The sequence below is a fragment of the Plectropomus leopardus genome, chromosome 1, assembly GCF_026936395.1.
Source record: "Plectropomus leopardus strain MGB_pleo_1.0 chromosome 1, ASM2693639v1, whole genome shotgun sequence".
Lineage (NCBI taxonomy): Eukaryota > Metazoa > Chordata > Actinopteri > Perciformes > Serranidae > Plectropomus > Plectropomus leopardus.
Window position 1 is genome coordinate 13,421,929 of NC_142176.1, and position 24,128 is coordinate 13,446,056.

A 24,128-nucleotide genomic window follows, 5' to 3' on the forward strand; every position below is an offset into this window, starting at 1 on the left:
TCTTTCTCTCTCTCTCTTTCTGTCTCCCCCTCTCGCTAACTCGCTCCAGCCCCATAATTCACCCTGCTTAATAATTCACTACAGCTTTATAAGCCTCTACTCTACTAAATGACAGGCTCAGGAAAACAACAGTTTTTACAGATGCATTTTTCAAAGCCACATAAATAGAATAAAGTGCACATACAATTTGGGATGTACTGTATCTAAGGCAGGATATGTATTGAAGAGAAGGGTAAAAGGATGTAAGTTACTTGTGGTGCAAGTTGGCGTTAATTTACACTCACAACGCGATATTCATCACTTTTTGGAAGGTAACATAGTGAGATACGGCCGTAGAAAGAAACAGATAATGGTGGCGGTGTTATTGTAAAACTGCAGATTATTTGCAAGTCTATGCACAGACTCGCTCCGCCTGATGTGATTGGATGGCCGGATTGGGCAGGAACCAATAAGGGCACAGAGAGCAGGCACAGAGAGTACTCTCGCTGATGCTGGGCACACCCTGTAGCCCTGTGTGTGTGTGTGTGTGTGAGTGCGTGTGTGTGTGTGTGTGTGTGGCAGTGCCTATAAATTGAATGTGTATGCTGTGTTTGTGATTATTTATATATATTGTGTTTGAAAGACAAGACATTGCCTTTCAACTCATAATTCCAGCCTCCTTTATTTTACATCTACCCTGCCCCCTGTTAAAATCTCCTCCCAGGAGCTGATGCAGAACAAAGACAACAACCGTAATATATTCTGTGCCCATATTGTCATTGCATTATAAATAACACTCGCACCTCTGCAGTTTTTTGCATAAGACTGTGTACCTGCGTGAATCTTTAAATTTGACGCTGTTATTTCTGAATTTTCCTTCTTGGTCTGTTTTGAAGAGTTGCAAGCCACATTTTGACCATTAATACAGCAGCAAACAGTTATTCGTAATGTAAAGATATAGTGGAGCACTGTCCTGGATCATGTCAGTATCCACAAAAAACAAAGGGATTCATGGGTTGAATTTTGTCTTAATTATATTTCTGGACTCCTGGTCAACTGGTCAGATTGATTTGGGTGATTAATAGATTAAAATATCATGAGAATATAAATATTATATATTATAAATTAGTTCTTCTATTTGCAACTTAGTGTTAGCAAGTTCTATATATTCTACGTACTATTAGCAAGCATTTATTTTTTATATTTTGAACCTTCTTGTGAGCCAGTTGTTACATTTGCATTGTACTGTTATCTATTTATATTTATTTTTAGATCTGCTATATATTGTATTTTATATTTGCTATACATTTGCTTTTCTGCTGTTATTTTAGTCCCTGTATATTGCACACTTTGCATCTGCTGCACAGCAATTTTCCTTATTAGTTATATCACATCTTAATTTTATTGATTTTATTAACAGGCACATTAACGGTGGAGATGTGCTGCTCAGTATTATGAGAATAAGAAAGAAATATACATTTAAACTGTGTTTCCTGAATTGCGTTTGCTTAAAAATATAATGTATTGGTTTCACATGTATATAATGTCCGAAGATGACCACTTTAAACATGATGTCTCACCGCATTATTTAAACAATGCATTGTTATTATAGGATATGCGGTTTCGGGTTAGGTTGAGGAACCAGTACTTCATTGCTGTTTTTTTTGTTTGGGTTGATTAGATTTAAGCAGGTGGAGTGAGATTGGTTCTGGTTAGGGTAAGAATGTCAATCAGAGCACAGTAAAGCTGAGTATGGAGGGTCATGCCTCACCTATCCTTGGAAACGCACATTTGTGTAGGACTCTGTAGTGGTGTACTGGCATCCCGAATGGAGACTGAAGTCACACTACCTCTGTGCGTATTGTAATCTGTGCTTCTTTGTTCTGCACTTAGGCCGCGTGTGCATGTTAGTGCATGTAAGTAGAGCTGGGTAACAGTACTCAATACCCTTAAGGTATCGCTCAAAAAAACTTGGTACCAAGTAGTATCACAACATCTCCAGTTTACCTGCATTTGATTGTTTTTGCACTGGTGGTCTGATCCTTGACCGTCCTGCTTGGCCAGCATACTTTCTTTCAGGGCCATTTCCAGAGCTGAAAACAGTCAGTTCAACATCTGCTGGTAAGCATGAGCTAACATCCAATACCATGCCGTTAAACGGTCCCAACAAGCTCGACTCTGCCTTTAAACTGGCTGTTGAAAAGCTGTGTGATGCAAACAGTTAGCTCTTTCACTTTGTGTATGCAGCCAGGTGGACTCTCACTACTGTCCCCCGACACAAAGCTCACTCTAAATTCAACAAATTATCGATGTCCAAAACGTCGGTGGCCAGTTGGGCTGTTATAAGAGGATAGAGTGATAAAAGTGTTGCGTCGTCACACTGTGTGTATCAGCCAATCGTTGCCACTCTGCATTGTACGGCAGTTACCGCTAACAGCGCTGTCCCGACAATGTAACACCCGCCCCGTTCCCCTCCACTGTAACAGCATGAGCTCAGTCAGCACTGGTCAGACTATTTCGTATTGTACGTATTGAATTTAAAACAGCCTCATTGCTTCACTTCCATGCTTTATTTTCCACGACGGATCTAATGAGAGCAAAGAAAGAGCAGGAGGGGTGTTGGGTGCGTGAGTGTGTGTGATGTTGTAGTCTGATCGATGTGACAGTGAGAGTGAGTCTCCTCAAAAAACCCCAGTCTTATTGCTCTGCTCTTACACACTGCCCTCCTCACAGACATAACATACTCTGTCTCTCACTGTCTCACACACACACACACACACACACACACACACACACACTGTACAGTGGCTACAGTCTCCTTCCCTTCTATCTCCATCTGTCATCTTCTGTCGTCCTTTTATCTCTTGTTCCCTTCACCACTACATCTTTACTCATTTCACCCTCTTCTCCTTTCTGCACTTCAATCACGGCTGCATCCCGCAGGCCAACCAACTGTAATAATCCCATTGTCTCTGCTCCACCTCGTCAGCTGACCAAATACTGACAGCTATTAGCCAATCAGCATCTAAACCACCGCAACCTTTACTAAACAGGAGGGAAACTCAATTCACAGAAATGCAGAGGATGTTGATGATAACCATAATACTTGTGTGATAAAATGTGGTGCATTTAGTTGCTTTTTCTGTTATAACAGATGGTTATATATGTCTGTCTCTGTTCTTAGCTCACATGATGACACCTAAGCAAGTTTAATCTGCTGAAGAAGACCATGAGATACTGTCAACAATGCAGCTGAAACACTCAGATTGCTAAGTGACAAAGTACTGAGATACCTCTGTTTATGTCAATGAACCATCTCCAAATATTTGCGTTACAGTAGGAAACAAATGTACATTTGCATTTATTTTTGCTGATCATTTGAAAGTTTGCGCTGCATTTGGATGGAAACCTGGCTGTTGTCACATTGTTCTCATATTGCCATTTGATACTTTGTTATTATAAAAAAATGATTATAGCTAAATTCAGAACAATTGTTAAAACATTTGGAACAAAATAAAAAGTACGGTGTTAGCAGTACCAAAAAATGCCAATACCGTTCTTTCTGCTGTTCCTTCTTATTTGTCTCCAGTGGTATCTCGCTACACAGAGAGTTAAGCTTGATTTTTTTGTTGGTTAACTGTCTCTGAGTTCTGCTTCCAGCAGTAGTGATAGCCTTACTGGATGTGTGTCAGTGACAAGGAGCAGATAATTGAACCTGAAATACATCTTACTTAATATTGTATTCCCCGTCCACACTCTCCACTGGCAATAGAAACTTGTAGGAGAAAATACAAGCAAAATAAGATGACCAATCATAGCTCTTGTGGCCTGCATGTTGTATATTTGTAGCTGCTGTTACATTTACGAGCAGGTGCATGTTTAGACATTTGCACACCAAGTCCATATATTTCGTGTGAAATTGTTCACATTTAAGAAGAAGTATAACCTCACATTGTGTTAATCATGTCTACACACTGACTTCTAAAACTGTTGTCCATGAATAAAGGTTTGCTTATGGTGCACTTTTTTTTGCATCTATCGAAAGTCTTTAGAGAGTTTTTTTAACCAAGAAAATTTGATAACAATGTGGCGTCCACATCAACAACAAGAGAGAGAGAGACGGGACCCACGGTACATTTTCATAACTCAGACTACTTTTAACAAGTGATATTAGAGGGGATGATGATGATGAGGAGGAAAAAGTAATAAAAGATGAGGACTGCACACAAAGAGAGAGTGACAGTGTGGAGACAGAGAGGAGAAACAGCTCAGCCCCTTTAGGTAGCCACGTGGGCAGAGACTGGCAAACATAGAAATAAAATCCTGTTATTTTGCAAACGTGGTCCCCAAGCAAAGCAAGTTGAGTATCTCTGGTGTAAGAGAACCATAACGGCTGCAGCAAAACCGCAAATGGTTTGTTTATTCTGGGTTACTGTGAAAACAACATGGCGAACTCTGTGGAAGAGGACCCGTCCATATGTAGATATAAACAGCTCATTCTACGGAAACGAAAACACATTGATTTGTTAATTAGAGGTGATTATAAACGAATAAAAACTTTAGTGTTATATCTCATTTCTGCAAATATACCCCCATGAATCCTACACTCTGAACCTTTATCTATCTGTCTCTACAGGCTTTTTTTAAACAGTTCTTTAAGCAACTAGCTGTGATTATAAATGTTTGGAAACCTGTCAATCAAGATTAAGGTCCAGTTAAGTGGGTTACAGAGACAGAGTGACAGGATTAGCAGATGTCTTTTTCGATACTGTTGCTAGCCGCAGAGCTAACTAGCTTTTTAGCTAATTTAGCTGGCTGGCCAGCAAACTAACACAGAAATGCAGAGAAGTAGAGGAGGAGGAAGTGCACCGAATGGTGGATAAAACTATTTGGTGCATTAGGCAGCATAATGTCTAAAAAACCTTTTGAACCAGTCATAAATGAGCCTTCATTGTCTCATCCATGTCAAATTGTAATGAACGGAGTGATGAAAGATTTTGTAGTTTCATAAAAATGACAAAACAACCCCTCTGAGCTCAGATGAAAACAAAGTGAGCAGTTTGAGTCTGGGAAGAGGTGGCAGACGATGGCCGCATGGATAATCACCTCCTGCATCTACTGAGCGATTCTGACAGCTCAGAAGGAGTTGGAGATGCAAACACAGATTTTAAACCCCACCGGAGGATTTCACTTGCATTTAATCCCCTCGGAGTTCAAGTAGATGTCAGCGGAGTACAATTTGCGTGTTTGTACATGTGAAAATACACATTATGTTGAGGAATGATTTCAGCTTCTGTGGGGGGTAACAGCACAGCCTTGAAAGTCTTGAAGTGTTTGACAAAACAGTCTCACTACAAGGACCATTTAATAGCTTTCGATCAAATCACAGAATCTTCTTTAGCAGAGGAAGTTACCCAGATGCCATTCTGTTGGAGATTTCAGTTTTTCTGATGATTTCTTAACCGTAATGGCTTTAATTGTTTGAAATCTAAACAAATTGGCTTGATTTCTTTCAAATACATTGGGAATAAGGTAATGAAAGCAGGAATGTCCCAAAAATTAGAGTGTACAAGAAAATTACCTGAAAATTTGTTTTTAAAAAATAATAATAATAAGGTAATGACCTGGAAAAAGTGTTTAAGAGAGATGACCATTAGTTTTAATGAAATCGCCAAAGTATAAAATGTGCTGTGACTCAAAAGTAAAAGAAAAATGTCTGACCTCCTGCAGTAGGCTTTCATGCAGCTCTATTAACGAGCTCTAAACTCAATCCTGCTCTCAATCCTGCTTCTCCTACAAAAGGACACAACATAACAAGATCAGTGTCAGCCCGATCCAATCTATCTGTTTACTGTGGAGTTAAGCAAGGTATTTACCGTCTAAATCTGTTCAAAGGCTTTGAAACCAGGGCCCTGCTTACAGATGACCGTGGCTCTAAGAACACACACTCAGGCTACTCCAGCCATATGGAGGCTATGAGTTCAGTGCACATATGGACGGCTGAGACGCTTGTTGTAGTTTAGTTTGCAAAAATGAAAAAAAGAGGGCCAACTATGGAGAGTAAGAGTAAAGAAAAGCAAATAACGACAAATAGTCATAACCAGTAGGAATGTTGCATTTTCAAAACATTTTCACATGCGTACAAAAACTAATTTCCGGTATTTTCTTGCACTTGTTAAGCAACTGGCTGTTCCAACTTTAAGATGCAATGGACTTTTATAAATACATTTGTATTTGCTTTCAGGGGGTGTCACTCTGGCAGTCTGGCAAAAGTTTATTTCCTAACTTTTCAAAACTATCTTTGTGTACCTCTATGGAACCAGAATGATGACTTTTATGTTTGGCATTGAAAAAAAACTGAAAAATTGGCATTGAAAAAAAAACCAAAAAAGATTTGTCTTTGAAAAACACATAAAAATGCAAAAAAAAAAAAAACAAAACAGAAAAAAAAATTATATAACTTTTAATGTCTGTGTTTTATTCATCAATTAATCTTTTTCAATGCCAGTACTTGTTTTGATGCCATTACAACTTTTTACAATACAAGTATTTCAGTGCCAATGTTTCAGTTTTTTTTTCAATGCCAAACATTAAAGTCATCATTCTGGCTCCATATACCTCAACTCCATTTTAGTAGAGTAGTGGGGAAGGAAGAGGGGAGGGGATAAATGAATGAATGAAGGAATGCACTGTCCTGTACCTGTGCACATGGCAATGCATGAATCTAATCTACTAAGTTGTGCTCTTGTAGGTGCTTGAAATGTTTCAAAAAACTTAGTATTGAGTTCTGTGAAAAACTGTAAAACACAGTTAAGGTTTGAACTAAATAAATCTCTGAAACCGAGCAGCAGCCCTTTTGCATAATGTTAATTTTGATAATCCCAAAGTTTGAAAATCCTTCCTTGATTCATCGACTTCCCATTATCTGTGATGGGTGTAGACTTACTGTAATAAATCAGTGAGGATTAATGGCTTTTACCTGGATTCACCTCATCAGTGCATTTCATGGAATGAGAAAGAGATCTTGACAGCCTATATACTCAACTGTAATGTGGTATAAATAATGAGCGCACTGTTCGCTGCAGTCATAAATATTAATTTGAAATTATAGAAGCAAAATTCAGGGGGAAAAAACTGCAAAAAACCACTCGGTCATTGTGACTTTAACGTCAGTGGCATCAGTGCGAGATGGGACAAGCAGGCGACGACACACCCAGAGAATCGTCTCAGAGTTTGAGTTGAAACGATGTAGCAAGCGTTGTCTCATTAAAGAACGACCTGTTTTTAGGCAGAGGCTCTGACTGTACTGTAATGAGCAGTTGAAGAGAGGAGAAAATGTATAATGCATTATCTCCCCTTTTATCCCGAGGATGAGAGGAGGGCCAGTTTCTGTGGGACGTCCAAGTGTTGGTCATGGATTTGTGCATCTGTGTGTTTTTGTCTGAGTGCGTCGGACGGGTGTTGGTGTGAACACGCATGCATATAGTGTATTTACATCTCGCAAAGGATGGCACTTGGCTTCCTCTTATGATAGATCTCAACATGCGAAACACTCAAGACAGCAGAGAGGAAAAGAGAACAACTAAACCTATCTAGTTTTTGTTTTCTTAAATTTCCCTCTGTGTTGTCCATAGCACTGGCACCAAAACACCAACGCTACATTAACATGCATAAGCCGTTTACCAGACGTGATAATGAGCGATGTGATTGTGTGAGATCAGTGCTATCAGGGCTGTGACCACGCTGCAACGATAAACATCAGATGGTGTAAATGCGGCGCACAAAGGTTCAGCTGGGGCCGTATCATCCTCAGGATCAGTGCTTCTGATCCACTGCAGAACCATATGGCTCCGCTTCACTTTAACACGCATGGATTAAAGGTCTGGTTTGCGCGGACGTGGACACTTGGTTTGAATTTTTAAGTATCTCTGTATCCCTGAAATATGGCTTTTAATTAAAGCGTCTTTTAAATTTTGTATGAAATGTGCTACACAAATAAACTTGTCCTGTCTTAATAATACAGTTTTTCAGCATGTTGTATGACATAATGCCCTTAACTGGAAAACAACCACAACCACAATCACAATTTTACTGTGATTAATATTAGATTATGCCGAAGGTGACGCAGAGGGGCTGTGCGGGGTGAAGAAGTCCTCAGCTGTGAGATATTAACTGATTAAACACTGATACAAGGGGAAATAATAGGGATTGTGACTTTCATATGTTAGGCTATTAATCTGCTATCACATGTCATCTGTAGGGACTTGGCCTCAGTGGAGTAATCTGCTGGGTAAGGAACACACACACACACACACACACACACACACAATAGTGCCGGGTTGTCCCCAGTAAGTCACACAATTGGTTAATTGTAATTTCTTGCTACTGTAATTATTCGACTGTGTGGTGATAATTACTAGATCATAGAATGGGAGCGGATCTGTCAGGATACTGTAATTATTTTACCCATGTTGTATCTGGAGTATTATTACTGTATAATATTAGATAAACAACTCTTTCGGCTCTCCTTGCTTCAAATGTATTTCTCCCAATTTTTTTTTTTTGTCAATCTACGACTTTGGTCAACAAGTACTGGACAAGCTGTCATGAATGTTCATGGTGCCCTGAGGACAAATCCTAATGACTTGTGATCACTTGACTTAACACTAGCACCACCAACAGGTCAGAGTTTTCACTTACTCACTGAAAAATATCCGTATTCACTAAATGGATTGCCAGAAAATTTTGTGCAAAAATTCATGGTCCCCAAAGGATGAATCTCAATGACTTTCCCTCCTGTACCACCGCAAGGTTGAAATAGGGGTTTTGAGTGATATTTCTGACACTATTGGGCCTAGTCCACACAGACACAGGCCACACGCAAACTGTGTTTGAAGTCACTAAAAACAAAGCTTTTGTAAAACTTTGTCAACGTCAAGATTTTTAGAAACTCCATTTTCAGTGTTGATAGACAGGGAAAATTGTTTTTGTTATATGTTTGTGTTAGGTATGTGCCGGTATCTCCTTTGCGAGGGCACAAATGAGGTGGCATTTTGTGCGATGGTAGAGGTGACCAAAATAATGCTGCACACATGATGACAACATCAAATCTAGGGTGACAGAAGTGCTGAGCGGATCCATGCTGCTCCTCGTAAAGCACTATGAAGACCAACATGGACAACAACTGTGGACAGACGCCATAATAAATTGAAATAAATAACCATGACATGACAGCACAATTGTTTGGAGGGGGAAATGATGGACCTCCATTCAGGCCCCTGGAAAGGGCACTCAACTTTGAAGCCAATTTTTGCAGTGGCCAAACCATGTAACTACAGCTTCTGTGTCTCTGTCACATGATGCCATTGGCCCCAAAGGATCTTTTCTTGTTGACTTACATTTGGAAAATGATTTTTTTTTTAGCATCAACCCCAGTGAAATGACTTGTGTCCATTCGGTCCAGTAAGATTTTTCCGTTTAGAGGAGATGCATGTTTAAATGATTCAAGTTTGCAGAGGGTTAAATCTGAAGTTAGCCGCTTGGCCGGTGGAGTTTCTCGTGTGCTTTTTAATTTGCCCAATGATGCAGAATTTCACTACCGGGAAGCTGAACTTTTTCTTAATTTGCCAACAAGCAGCTTTCATATGAACAGGGCCCTGCCTCCAACACTGTATCCACTTATCTTTATACATCTATGCGTCCCTTTCTAATGCTTCCGCATTGAAAAGCCATGTCACCAGCGTAGGTTCGTAGTTACTGACACCTACATCATTACCCAGACATAGATACCACAGATAGGCTGGTGATGCCTGGACACACCGATCTGATCACTTGCAAATAACAGTGCAGTCTGTCTTCAAGATCTGATTTGAGATACAAATCCGATTTGCCTGCAGTCTGAACGTAGCCTTAGTCTTATTTCTGTACCGCTCAACAATTCCTTCCACTCAGTCATTTCTCCTCTCCTCTCCTCTCCTCTCCTCTCCTCTCCTCTCCAACAGCTGTGGTGGCCTGCAGCGTTTCACTAATGCGTCTCTGGCCTGTCATCCAGAGGTACATTAGCGCACTCATCAAGCTGGACATGGTACATACAACACGCATGCAAACCCTACACACAGTGCATACTCACACTGTTTTGCTCAGGGTGTCACTCCTTGCTGTGCAGCCTTTGTGAGGCTCAGGTACGGAAATACTGATATCAGATCTTTGTGAAATAAACGAGCGCCTGTTTGGTTGTGAAGGAAAAGCGGTCATGAGGGGTGCACGTGTGTGCGTGTGTACATATATGCATGTGTTTGTGTGTGATGCAGAAGAAAGTGGTTGGCTTTGGTAGAATTACTGATACAATTGATAGTGACAGATATATGGCTAATTAGTGCAGCCTTGGCTTGGCTGTCCTCACCTCTCACCAGCCCGCTGTGAAATTGGATTAATTTACCTCGCCTTAATACACTGTATGAGCCATGGAATTCAACCAATAGCAAGTGTCTCTAATGAGCACAGATTTGTTACTAATTTTGAAAAAAACATTTTTAAAGTTTTGTTTAATCCACAACGCGTGCTCACAAACTTTACTGTTGTTGAGAAGTGTACTGCAGCATGGGCTCTCTCACACATGCCTCGCTGCACAGTATGGCGAGCACGTTGACTTATTGCTAGTAGTCCAATTAGGCTGGCTTTTCTTTACGGCATGCTAAGGTTCTTACGAAGACAATCTGTTTCTAAGGAACTCCTTAAGAGCAGCTCAGTCCTTAAAACAAGCAGCATACAACCTCTCTTAAGCTTTTTTTTCTGACTCCATCTGTTTCCATCTTATGCTGATAGTTTACTAAGTCCATCCAGAAGCTCTTCCATTGAAAATCATCTCAACCATCCATGCTTTGCCCCTAAATCCCCAGCTGATACTCATAATCTCTGCTGTCCATATTCTGAACCTTGCTCAAGCACATGGTCACAACATTATTGATATAATTGGCTTCCCATCCTATTTTTGTCATCTGCTAATACCAGGCTACAACAACTGACAGCCCTGGTCATTCCAGCTATAGGGGCAGTATTAACAGCCCTGCTTAGCTGAGCGAGACTGAACCACGTCTCCAGAGGCTGCAGGTTCCAGTATATGTGAATTTAAGTAATCTATAAAGAAAAGAGATAATCAGGCTTAAGTTCAAGGAGTGGTTTAAAAATTCTCATCACAAAATCTTTGTGAAATTACAGCGTCTTTTGTGCTCACTCATCATTCGCTCCACTTCTCCACACATTCCTATTTTCCTCAGCCTTTTCTGCATCTCTCTTTTGATCTCTGTCTGTTTTAACATGACTGCTCGTTGCCAACGGCACCCCTGCGAAGTACAAAAACGTCCGTCTGCGAGAGCCTCTGCGTGGGACTTTCTTGTGATGCTGAGAGGAAACCACTGAGTGTGTGAGAGAGTGAGGGAGAGAGACAAACAAGCATGAGTGTCTACTGTAACTGCTTGGCCCTTGAAAATACTCTAAATAAACCACCATTCAAACATGATGTGGTTTTTATACTGAGAATTTTTTTTTGCAGATAACAGGTAAAAGAGAAATTAGAATTAAATATGACATGCACATTTTCTATTTAAGTTACTTGTGCAATAGTCATCTTTCTGTTGTATGGAGTTTGGTTTGAAGCTAAACCTCCAACAAATAATGTGTACAAACAGACTGTAATGGTCACATGATTAGCTGTAACTGACTTTCACTTCAATTTCAAAGCCCCTAATAACTAAGTTTGTTTCCGTGTAAGTGGGTTTATAATAAAGTTAATTAGGTGTTATTTATTAGGCCTTAAAGAGCTACTTAACACCCTGTTTTATTTTGAACACCCCTTGCATCCTTAACCCAGCCCCTTTCAGATTTTTAGATATTTTTAGACAAATTAATTTGGATTGTTGCGATAAAGGAAATACCCCTGCGGTGATTAAGAGTGGCCCAACAGCTGAATATGCGGTATTACTGCCATTTTTGGTTTGTTGTTATTGTTGTTTTTTCAAATTACTTAATTTATTCTGATTGTAGTGCTTTGTAAATTAGTGTTTTTGTTAGTCTCTCATTTTGTAAAGCGTTGCTTTTTATATGACAAAGATGGCAAAGTAAAAAAAAAAAAATGAAATACTTGTTCATTGTTAAACAATAAGCGGTGCAGTATTTTTCAGCTGAGACGCTTTGGTTGCGTCTGTTATGACACAGAATATACTTGGAAGTAAAAATGTAGATTACTTGCTCTGGATGAAGGGAATGCTGGAGCATGTGCAGAGAGAGGACAGAGACGCTGGTCTGTAGGTTCAGTGGTATTTTCTCCTACAACAGTAAAGTTTGTGAGCACACATTGTAGATTAAACAAAACATACACACGTGACAGTTGGTCTTTATAGCTGTTTCTCCCGCCTCTCAATGATTGTGATTGAACAGCTGGGTAGAAAGTGACAGCTGCAGCATTTTCCCTAAAACTGAATATTTTTCAGATCAGTCCAACTAGAAAAAAAATGGCAATTGTCAATACTTAGTGCAGAATAGATGTTTCGTGCCTCATCATGCTGCTGCAGTGTGTAGCACAGTGTAAATATGTGCCACGTTATTATAGTGTTGATGGTGTTTGCTTGACGTCCTCTGTGGTTGTGGTTGTCAGTAGGGCTGTATTGCAGTATTTTGGTTATTTTAATGCCAAATATAACATCTGACAGTCACTTACAATTAATAGAACCGCAGATCTAACTCTCGTTTTAACCTGCAAAATGTCAGCAAATGCCCGGCACGAGTTCCCACAGCTCAAGCTCTTCAAATGTCTTGTGTCTAAACAACAGTCAAGAACCCAAAAATATTAACCCAAAGAAGGAATATTTGATTCTAAAAAAATAGTTGTCTATTAATTTTCTGTTGATTGATCAATCCTTTCAGCTTTACTGAAGCTGTACTTCAAATTGCTAACTCAGGAGTTGTCATGACCACAAGCAGTTAAACTCGATTTGCCAAGTTTGCAGCCATTAAAGAACTTATTTACTCTGTTTACACACCAAATACTGTTTCTTTTGTTTTTCACCATCTCTTGGCAGAAATAAATTAGTGAATGTTAATGTAAGATTCCTGAAAGAACCGAGGACATCTGTATTCTTCAGGTAGTTTCCATTTAAGTCTATTGTTATGTAACACTGCACGTGAAAAAATTACTCACTGGTGCTCGTGGAATTACAGCACTGAGTACTATGCTCTATGCTGCAGTCAGTAGATGACAGAGATGTCCACTCAGTATGCACTGACAGATACACACACACACACACACACACACACACACACACACACGCACACACACATACACACACACACTGACCCAGAGACACTGCTGAGTTTGTGCATTTTTTTGGTCCCAAGCCATCTGTCAAAGGTTTTTGGGGGAATGCTGATGATGATGGGGTCTCCAGACACAGATGACAGCAGTTCAGGACACTTCAGTTTAGCATGTCACAAGAGGCTGACACACAAATGTACACACACACACACACACACACATCAGAGGGGCATTTATGCATGGACAGACATATTGGACACACACACAGACACACAGTGTCAAGTTTTACTAGGAAACAACTGTAATGCAAGAAGGTCATCAGTCTGTTTTCTGCTCTGTGTCTCTGCTGTATTCGTGAGTTGCCATTTGTCATTTTAGGCTATGAGTTCTTGAAATCAGGTTGCTTATTACACATGTAAGCAGTTACAAAGTTTGTATTCTGCAACATGCATTCACGTCAACAAAGTTAAAGTTCAAGGAATGGTTTGACATTTTGGAAGATATTTGCTCGTATTTGTTATTTGTTATTTTTGCAAGAGACGATTAGCTTTGCGTACTGTAGCATGGATGCTGGCTCTATCCCATAAGCATTGAAAAGGAAATTGTAGAAATTTTTTTCATCTTGTCTAAATGTCTACCCTGATGTGAAATGAAGATTGGCACTTGTCCTGAATAAGAACAAGGTTACAGACATCACTGTATGCAAAACGTGCAAATTATCTACTATGTAACATTATGATATGGAAAGTTTACTTCAAAATCGTTTCAGCGTAACTCTTATGTCATCAGAGATTTTGGTATCAGAAGCACTCTGTTTACATTTGTAATCTGAGTAGTATTGACCAATCATGTTTGAGAGGCAAATAAAAGTCCGTGTAGAGAGACGGAGCTCATTGACCGAAATGCAGTCAGCTTTTGTTGATTAACATTTTGTTTTGTCAACACAGAGGAGTATGTCTTGTTCCAGATATCCACTGGCTACACGGAAAAACGAAAAAGGATGCCGTCATAGAACCCATGGTTCCCACAGTCATGAAGAGCCTGGAAAAGTCATGGAATTTCACAATCACATTTTCCAGGCCTGGAAAAGTCTTAAATTAGTAAACATGTAACATAATGGCAAATTTATTTTCTTTAGTCGTGGAACATTTGAAAAAACACTCACAAAATGGGGCAAGGAAAAAAATAATTACAGGTCCTTGAAAACTCTTGGAGAGATTTTTGAGATTTTGTCCATGAAAAAGTGTGGGAACCCTGTGGGCTCTGCATGCATTGGTGTAGTTACATCCTGACTGACGGGCTACGTTTCTGCAAATTTCAGTGGGTGAATGTGTGTTCGTAAATGGAGGCAAGTATTACCGTAACAGTCCAGTAAAGGGTGGAGACTGTGTGAGGGACACTATTTTTTCTGCATTAAACAATATTCATATTTGGGGAATAGGAGTAACTATGATCAAATATCAATGGATAGATAATAATGCAATTATTTGTAAAAGGGGTACATAAAAACATTTTTTGTCACTACTTTCGTATACATGTGGATTTCACACACACTTTCATCTGTCTGTGCTTTACATAAAGCCAATATTCTCTCCTTGATGACATGAGCCAAAGAACCAGTTTGGGTTCTTCGAGTTTTGATTATTTTTTGGCATAACTGCTCAGCTGTAGCAGAACTACAACGGCACGAAAAAGCCAGAGGCCAGTTTTCACAGACGAGGAATCGTCTCCAGAAAGCGAGCACGCCAGCCGGCCGAGTGCTGTGATGTACAGACCAAGAGGTTCTGCATGCATGTTTTATTGCAGGCTGCAACAGAGACAGGGGCACTTAAAGCGGAATTTCAAATGATAACATGAGAGACAGAAAGAAAAGGCTGGCAGAGTTCAGCAGGGTTGTGTGAGCGCGTGATGCCTGTGCGTGTGTATGTGTGTGTGTGTATTTTAATGTGCAAGTGTGTTTGCCTTCTGAGGTGGTGTTTGAGTGTTTACCTGGTAGTGTGGGAAGGCAGGTCTGAAAGCACGTCAACGCCGCGTGTGTGAGTGTACGCGTGCGTGTGTGTGTTTGTGTGTGCACAGGCGTGTGTCTATAAGGCAGTGGAATTAGTTGAGCCTAAATTAGTGTCAAGGTAATTGGGCCATGAGAACAGAAAATGTGCAGTGAAGATATTTACTTTTCATAACATAAGAGACTCGGAGGAGCTGAATAAAATAAACTGTGTGTGTGTGTGTGTGTGTGTGTGTGTGTGTGTGTGTGTGTGTGTGTGTGTGTGTGTGAGTCAAGCTGTGGCTGGGTGCTCTGTTGTCTTGTGCACATAATAATAACAAAGTGTGTTACAGTATAAGTTTACATCCCTGCACACGCGATGCCATCACATCCCTCCCTCCTGACCTCCCCACATGTCATGCCCACATGTTTCTGCAGTAACATAAGTGGACATATGCTGACCATATGCTTTGATTTAGTTGTGGTAGTTTGTGCAAAGCTCTTACGTTTTGTCCTTCATAAACAAAAACACAAAAAAGGCATGAAGAAATAAAGACAGAGGCGGGAGATAATAATTTTCTTGATCTATGAATTAAGGTCCTCACATTTAATCAGAATAAATGAGGACATTCAATCTCACTGGAGGATGAGCCATTTTTACTCAGATACTCCATGAATGCATTAAACATCAAATAAAGCGGCCTGTTCATTTCGGCTTAAGCTGCTCACACACAGATCAGTGTCTTTCGGTGGCACTGATTGGCCAACTGCCCGCATGAATGAATGGTCTCTTTTAGATATATATTTGGCCTGAATGTGGTGATTAAGAAAGCTTCAAGAGTATTTTTTGAATGTGCACATGATATGACCCTCCAGTTTAGATGATCCCTAAACATAAGTTGCTCCATAGACAAATGCTGATCTCAAAGGTTTGTATACTATTTGTCTTCACCCTCAGGCCAAACATACAAGTTATCTCAAAATCTAATGATGATATTAGCCTTAAAGTTGCACAGAAATATCATGAGCATTATGTTTTAGTAAATTAGTTATGTGAAAGGGACAGTTCAGTATCTTTTGTAGTGCTACTTATCAGTCTAGACAAGTTTTATATTGAGATGTCTGTCTTATCTCGAATATAATGGAACCAGTTGGCAGTCAGCTTGTGGTGCCCAAAGTGCCCAGAAAGATCAATTTGAAAAACCCAACAGCAATGGCTCTTTCCAGAAATCATCAAGATAATCCACAGACCTTGTTGTAAAGAGTTTCAGGGACAAACAATTTTTTTTCTACCAAACTACTCCTGCCAACTGTGCTGAAGACAGCATGTTCTGTAGTTTGTAGTTTGTAACCTGTTTGCTGTCTGTTGTTTGTCCAATACTCTTGGTTTCTTCCAAATTCCTGCAAAATTAATCAGCCGCAGCTTTGCTTTGTGGTAGCGCTAATTAGTTGATTTTGTGGACATGGTAAACATAACCTGATAAGGCCCAGACACACCAAACCAACATCAATGAACTAGTAGTGACGAAGGCTGTCTGTTGCATCTCCTCATGTCACGTGTCACTGCCAGAATACTGCACTTGTAAACACCACAATGACTACAGACAACGGCCAATTAGCCAGAACATTGTGCACCTGTGTGAGAGATAACGTCTATACCAGCAGGTGGCAGTGGTCTGTATTTGTCATTTAAAAATTGAAACAGGAAGACCTTTTGCTAAAGAGCTTGTGTCAGTCTTACGCCCTTGTTTCTTTCCTTTCCTCACTTCCGTTTCTATTCTTGTGCAATCAGCTGAACGGCCAATCGGGGTGATTTCACTGACCGGTGAGCTCTGCCGGGTCCAATGCCAATTCAACAAGCTGAATTGGCCGAAAAATAGCTGAATAGTGCCTACAGTGCAATGCACACTGCCAAAACCAGCGTCACAGGTGTCACGGCTCTAACTCCTTGAAATCTGGATGAATATCAGTTTTCTTGTGCTGTGTTGAGATATCTTTCACAAGTTATTTAACCCTTGAGCCCTAAGCAAAGTTTGTTTATTTTCTTTTAAAAACATAAGGAAAAAGGCAATGAGCAACAGCAGCAAGAAATGGCCTGAAAATTCTTTTTTTAAAAAAAAAGATGAAGACTTTGAAATGAAAAATGTTCAGAAAACTATATGTATAATTATTATAACCATACATTTAACATTATGCTACAGAAAAAAATATATACATTTTTTTCAATTCTTGCATGATTTTTGGGGTCTTTTTTGTTTGTTTTTTGTTTTTTCTTTACTTTTTTTTCCTAATAATTTCCTGCTGATTTTTTGTTGCTAATTGCTTTCTAACCATGTTTTTGAAAGTCAAAGTCAAGTCAAACCAAGCATGGCTGGAGACTCTAAGTGTTGTTTGAATATGTAAAGTGGGCATGTTCAGATTAAAAGCGGGTGTGGCTCTTTAATATTCTTCTTGATATTTTTTTAGTACCTTTTTCAGAATCTTATTTTTTTTCTTTTCTTCTCACATCACAATCCCTGTATGACCATGGCCTCTCCTTATCTTCCTCTGTCTTTCACCCATTCACTCTGTTATTAAACTCTCCTCTCCTCTCAGGCTTGTAAGTGTCTGGGTGGAAATCAAAGTGCATTAAACATTAAATATGCTGTCAAGAGGCAGAAGTCTCTCCATGCTGATGATGACGGGGAAAGTAGGGCAGTGAGGGAAGAGGTATGGATGGAGAGGAGGAGAATGGACACAGATATGCAGAGATGGAGGGAGAGACAGATGGAGACAGAGGCACTAAAGAAGAGAGACACAAAAGCACAAAAATAATCACACATATCAGATTTCGGAAAAACATCTGAATTGATGCTATTGGTGTGAAGTGTGTGTGTCTGTGGTTAGGTGTGAGACAGACAAGATCTGCCCGGACAGAGTGTATCCTAACCTGCCTCGTGTGGTTGAAATCAAATCCCTGAACCACACACAGAAATGCACACTGAACAGATGAAGCCTGTTGGCCGGCTGCACAATATAAAGTCGGTAAATATGTCTCTATTTCTGCTTTTACTGTCGGAATTTTTTTGTTTGCGAGTGAGAGACAAAAACACATTTACTTGCAGACCACTGAGGCTCACACGCCGTGGTCTCTCTGTATCCTTCTCTCTTCTCATTTTGTTCATGACGAGCTGTTTCAACAAATGATGCATGCTTCAAAATTGATGCTGGTTGTAATACAGGAAATAGTAAAAGTGAACGACCAGTACACCAGAGAGAGAGAGAGATGGAGAGAGAGAGAGAGAGAGAGAGAGAGAGAGAGAGATTGACTCAGCTGAAAGGTTAAAGCAGGGCTCTCTCTCTCTCTCCTGTTACTATGCAGACTAGCGAGACAGAGCAGTCCCCCGCTGCCACAGGCCATACTCTCTCAAATTCAAATTCAAAGTCAAATTTGCTTTAATGGCATACCAGGAAGAAACCAGTGTTGCCAGAGCAGTACAATATATTTGCTACAGACCAATATTTTCACATTAATATCCCTTCCCTTCTTGTGTGTGAGTGTGTGTTGAGAGCCCGGAGAGTTAGTGTGTGCTGATTCTGCTCCTGAACACAAACCTGTCACCCTAATGTAAATGTGAGCAGAGTTTTAACCCTTTAAAACCTGAGAAAATAGTCTTGATTTCTTTTAAAAACATGGGAAGAAGGCACTGAGCAACAAAAGAAAAAGAAATGACCAAGCAACCGAAAAAACGAAGAAATAAATTTAAAAATAATAGTAATAATAAATAAATTTAAAAACTACTAGAGAGCAAAAAACCTAGGTAAAAAAGATTCTGAAAAAGTGCTTAAAATTCATGTTAATTCTGTAACATAACAACTGCAACATGTCTGAAAGCATCTGAAAGCAGCAAAAGAAATGTGATGTCCCTCCAGATTTCAAATGGTTTAGTAATAAATTTTAGCCGTATTTACACAACAATATATAATGTTATAATAACAATAATTAACAAACCCAAACACTAAAACTGATAGATGCTGCATAAACGTCTGTTTTTCTGATTTGGGAGCATTCACACATTACTCCAAGTTGGTCACTCCCATTGCTGGCATTATGGTCACACCAGGTGACTAGGAAAAATAATGCCTCAATTTGCTGTCTTTATCGTGTCACATATTTGAATGGTCCAGGGTGTAGAGTTAATTGGCGTGAGGCTGCAGAACTGAAACTTCTCCCGTATCAAGCGTGTAGGAGAACTGTGGTGGATGTTACACAAATGCAAATTGTCCTGTTTTGAGTCAATATTTGATTAATCTGTTCAGAGCTACTGTAGGACAACATGGTGCACTCCCTGTATGTGGATATAAACGGCACTTCCTAAGGTAACAAAACACAACAACTGTTCATTTTAGTTGATTGTAAACTGAAGAAAACATAACTTTGAATATTTTTTTTCCATTTCTGCCACTATATTCCCCTAAATCCTACACACTGGACCTTTAATATGTCGGTCATATATGTTTGAAGTACACCAGCATATGTGCGTGGCAGTGGGCAGATGGCTGTCTGCTGTGGTGTCTGTCGTGTCGTCAAGTGCAACTTTTAGCAGAAGGTGATGGTCAGTTTTTTATGCCACTTGTTCTTGTTGAATCCATGTGTCAAGACACTTCAGTCTTGAAACATCTCTATTGTCGGGCCTTGTTGGATTTGCAGTTGTCTTGGTCTCAATCAGATCTGTCTCCCGTCCTCGGCCACTGTTTTTTAAAAGCGCAGTGGCTTCGCTAATAGCGAATCGTGACAAACATATTGCAGCAATGGGTCAAGGCAGTCCTGAAGGTCTGTGCATATGTCTATGGTCTATTGGTCTTAGTTTGCCATGTATCTTAAAATCTGCAAATTCTTGTAAACCAGTCATTCCTCCCTCCACCAGCCTTACATGCAGGCAATAAATCACATCAGCAGAGGGAGGAGGACTGAGGACAAGAGGAATGATACCGACTGTCTCTGTTCTTCATGCTTTCTAAACTTCACTCAGTATTGTGATGTCAGGACTATTATTAATTTTATTGATATTTTAGTGGATATTTACTCCTTAATCACTATATTAGACACTATTGTACTGAAAAGACACTATTGTTTATTATAGTCTTGAACGAGACTTCATTAGCTCTGGACTCAGTCCTCAGCTCAACTCTTTGGAGTTTGTCTTAACTTGGTCTCAACTGAACCTGGTCTTGGACTTGACTTTGACACAATTAAGTTGGTCTTGAATGCAGTCCTGTCTCAAACCTATGGATGGTTAACACCCCAGAGTAACTCACATTTTGTACTTGTCTCAGTTGGAAGGGTGTGTGTGTGTGTGTGTGTGTGTGTGTGTGTGTGTGTGTGTGTGTGTGTTTCCACTACAGACTACAACCAACATCCATTAACTGCTTAATTGGCGGGTAAGGCAGGAGGAATCATGGCATATACACATTGCACTTATTTTTTGCACGTCTTTTTTTCCCCCTAAAACATTAAATAAAAAGACATTGGCTTCTGTCGAGAGCTCTACGTAAAAATGTGTAGATACTTACTGTATGCATTGTTTTGTTTTTGCTGTGTTGTGCCGTTTATTTCAGCATTTGTTTTTAGAAATACATGACAGCATTGTTGTCACTGCACTGTGCATAGCACTGACAACAAAATCAAATAAAGGAGTAAAAGTAATGATTGCACAGAGGTCCAGCATAAGTCAGGTGTGATGTACATAGTCCTAAAGAAAATTAAAGCTGAAAACAATTAGTCCAATAGTTGACAGAAAACCAATCTACAACTATTCTTACCGGTATAAACTGTCATTGTCATCTTAAAAATCAAGTTTTCTGGCTCCAATCCGCTGATATAAACAGTCACTGGTTCTCTTGAGCCCCCTTTCCACCAAATTAGCTTTGGTTTTTGAACCAGATGTGTCATCGGCGGAAGTAGAGTGCTCACACCGATTACTTGCAAGTTTTTGTTTTGTTATTACAGATATTTGTTTTCATCAAAAAAGCATGGACCAACTATTGATGATAAGAAGACGTAAAGGCATATTACGTGTAGGACTCTTTCCTCTTTTTCCAACCTGTAGATATGACACGCCCACTGATTTGCATTTCAGGTCAGGAAAAACCTGCTATTTTTTTGGTTACTGCTGGGAACCAACTTTTCAGGTTCTGAACCAATTCTTTTTTGGTTAAGATGCTGCAAATGGGTCAAAATTAGGTGTGTAAAATGAAATGGATTCAGTGTTGGTGGAAAAGTGACAATAGAGTCCTATGATAACAAACTGTTTACATTAGGACTCTGGACACCAAAGATGGCAAACCAAAGACAGTCCAACAACAATAAAAAACAATTATCTGTAACCCCTAAAGAAAACAGGCTTAATCCTGATATCAGTTCCTTTCATTTGATTTTGTTTTGTGTTTTAGTATCCTGCTGCATGTTTGATTTACCTCTATGTATGAGGTCTAAAATTTATCTCAGACAGGTTGCCAGGAATCATAAAATAAATCACCATTATATATGTTTCCCTATACTGCTGCAATATATTTTAGCACTCATATCATCAGTCCATATCAACCCTAACCCAAACTATCAAACAAGATAAAAGTTGAACTATAGTTGACTTTTTGGAAGTTAACACCTTGTGTGAACAGAAAGCTACAATTGCTACATCTGGTACTGCTAAGAGATGACTACTAGAAAAGACTGAACACGTTTTGACAAATGTCCAACACAACACATTGTTTTCCATGAATGAGCACAGTCACAAACAGCCTCAACACCATCTGAACATGGCCTACTGCGACAATCAGGATCAATCCAAGTTAGCACCATATTGACTGCCTTGAATCTTGATACACTCCACGATGAAGTGAGGAAACTCTGTTGTCACTGACATTCAATATCAGTCTGTGTGTACACACAGATATTCAGCTCCTCAGGGTTATTGCTGCCGTTTGAGAGCAAGAGGGAAGATAATAGCCCTTTTGAAAGCTGAATAAAAATAGCAAAACTTTGGTGGGCATCCAAGTATGAGCATTGGTCTTCAGAGGACTAAAACTCTCCCTGCAACCAAGTAGAAGTCCCACACAGACAGCCAGAGAGTATTTCTTCAGTTAACTCAGTCTTTTATCTCCAAAATGTGTTGAATGAAATATCTAGTGATCAAAATAGAGATGATGGATGAATAAAGATCCCAGATGTTACCGAAAGACTATGCTGATAAGTGACAAGGACAAATGTGAAGTTTCAAGACTGAAAAACATTTGGAGAACGATCACTTTGTGTGATTGATATTTAATGAATAATGCTTACGTTCACAATACGGTCTCAATAGAAAAAAATAAAGATGCAAACAAATATGTGTCATTGCATCATCCATCTGCTTTACCAAGCTTTCTGCCATATAGTGCTGGCATGAAAAAAAATCAAAAAAGGAAGGGGAGGAGATTGAAAAGCAGCTCGCTTTCCTGCCACTCTCTGACTATTCTGAAATAAAAGAAGAGAAAAGACAAGAAAAGCCAAAAAATAGAAAAAAAAACAACAACAAACAGACTGTTCATCTCCACTACAGTGGGTCCTGAGGAGGTTCGCCGTGCCCAGGTGCTATGGCAGATTCCCTGTCAAAGCTTTCAAACAATGTGTTTGGCAAATCAGATGAGCTGCAGCTGCGTTTAGTATGGACAAAACCAAGCAACATATTTATTTAAACATAAACCATGGTGTGTTCAACACCCATGTTGTGTTGCACTAGTGCACTGGCTTTTGATACCCCTTGGGTTAATTCAATTTGGTTCAAAGAGGCATTATTTACCCGGGAAACATATGTTTATATTGCCAATGCAATATACATCTTGTTAATTTTGTGGTCCTTGCTAGTATGCAAAAATGAGAGAATCCCTGCAGACTGTCCAATTACTCTGCAAAAACTTTATTAAGTGAACAACATTTTACTTGTCAGACCTTCGTCAGGTTGAACCTCAAGTTCAAGTGTGCAGAAATTCTCTCTGTTTTTCTTGGACATTTTCCTTGTATGCACCTGTACACATGGTTTTTTAAAGGTGTGCATAAGCCTCCACATTCAAGTGGTCCTTGCTGGTAAAATTGGCCAATGCTGGATGTGTCTAACTGTATGATTTAAGACCACCTTTTTGACTGATACATTTCTCACAGTGGTGAGACAGGGACAGACCAAGATCGTACAGTGCAAAGGGTGATTTTTTTCCCTCTCAGATTGTACTGAATAATATTTACAGGCCTGAAAACGTGTCAAGAGAAAAGCCACAATTATAGGAAATTCTTAAAAATAGACATAATTTCAAGTATTAAAATTTATTTAATATTTTTTATTCTAAATTTCTATCTGGGAAACCTACTAAATTTACCTCAGGCTCTTAGAGGGATCTTTCATGTGGGAACCACTGATCTAAAGTAAAACCCTCAAAAGCAATCTTTAATTGATTGCATGAGCTGCATGATGGCATTCTTAGATTTGAAATGAACACAACTCTTGTGAAACGTGCAAAGTGTACGCATCTTGTGTGCCTTGACTGGCTGCAGGGATATAGACTAAGAATCCACTCAACAAATCAATATTTCAGCATTTTCTGAGCAACAACAGGTGTAACAGCAGGACAGGTTTCTGGGTTTAGCTATGCCTGAAGGCTTAAGGAATTTAGAGTAATGTGTGCCCTTGTGTGTTTGCATGGAGAGACTTTTAGACATGACAAGTGTAGGAATTCAAATTTCTGACCTTTTCTGTTGACAACAATCTCTCACACAATTTAAGTCCAGGAGAGGATATATAGCTTTCGACATCAGAGCCTCATTCACCCTCAGCAAACCAGTAA

The 24,128-nt window shown here is 39.5% G+C and overlaps 1 protein-coding gene and 1 long non-coding RNA gene across 7 annotated transcripts in view; one reads left to right on the top strand and one right to left on the bottom strand.

Annotated features, from left to right (window-relative positions):
* Window positions 1–3,994, top strand: part of LOC148190377 (uncharacterized) — a 42,874-nt gene extending 38,880 nt beyond the window's left edge. The window contains exon 4 of the long non-coding RNA XR_015776266.1: window positions 3,164–3,994. This is a non-coding gene — a long non-coding RNA (uncharacterized LOC148190377). The remainder of the gene's footprint in view (window positions 1–3,163) is intronic.
* Window positions 1–24,128, bottom strand: part of nhsb (Nance-Horan syndrome b (congenital cataracts and dental anomalies)) — a 62,604-nt gene that overhangs the window by 36,695 nt on the left and 1,781 nt on the right. The window lies entirely within an intron of this gene.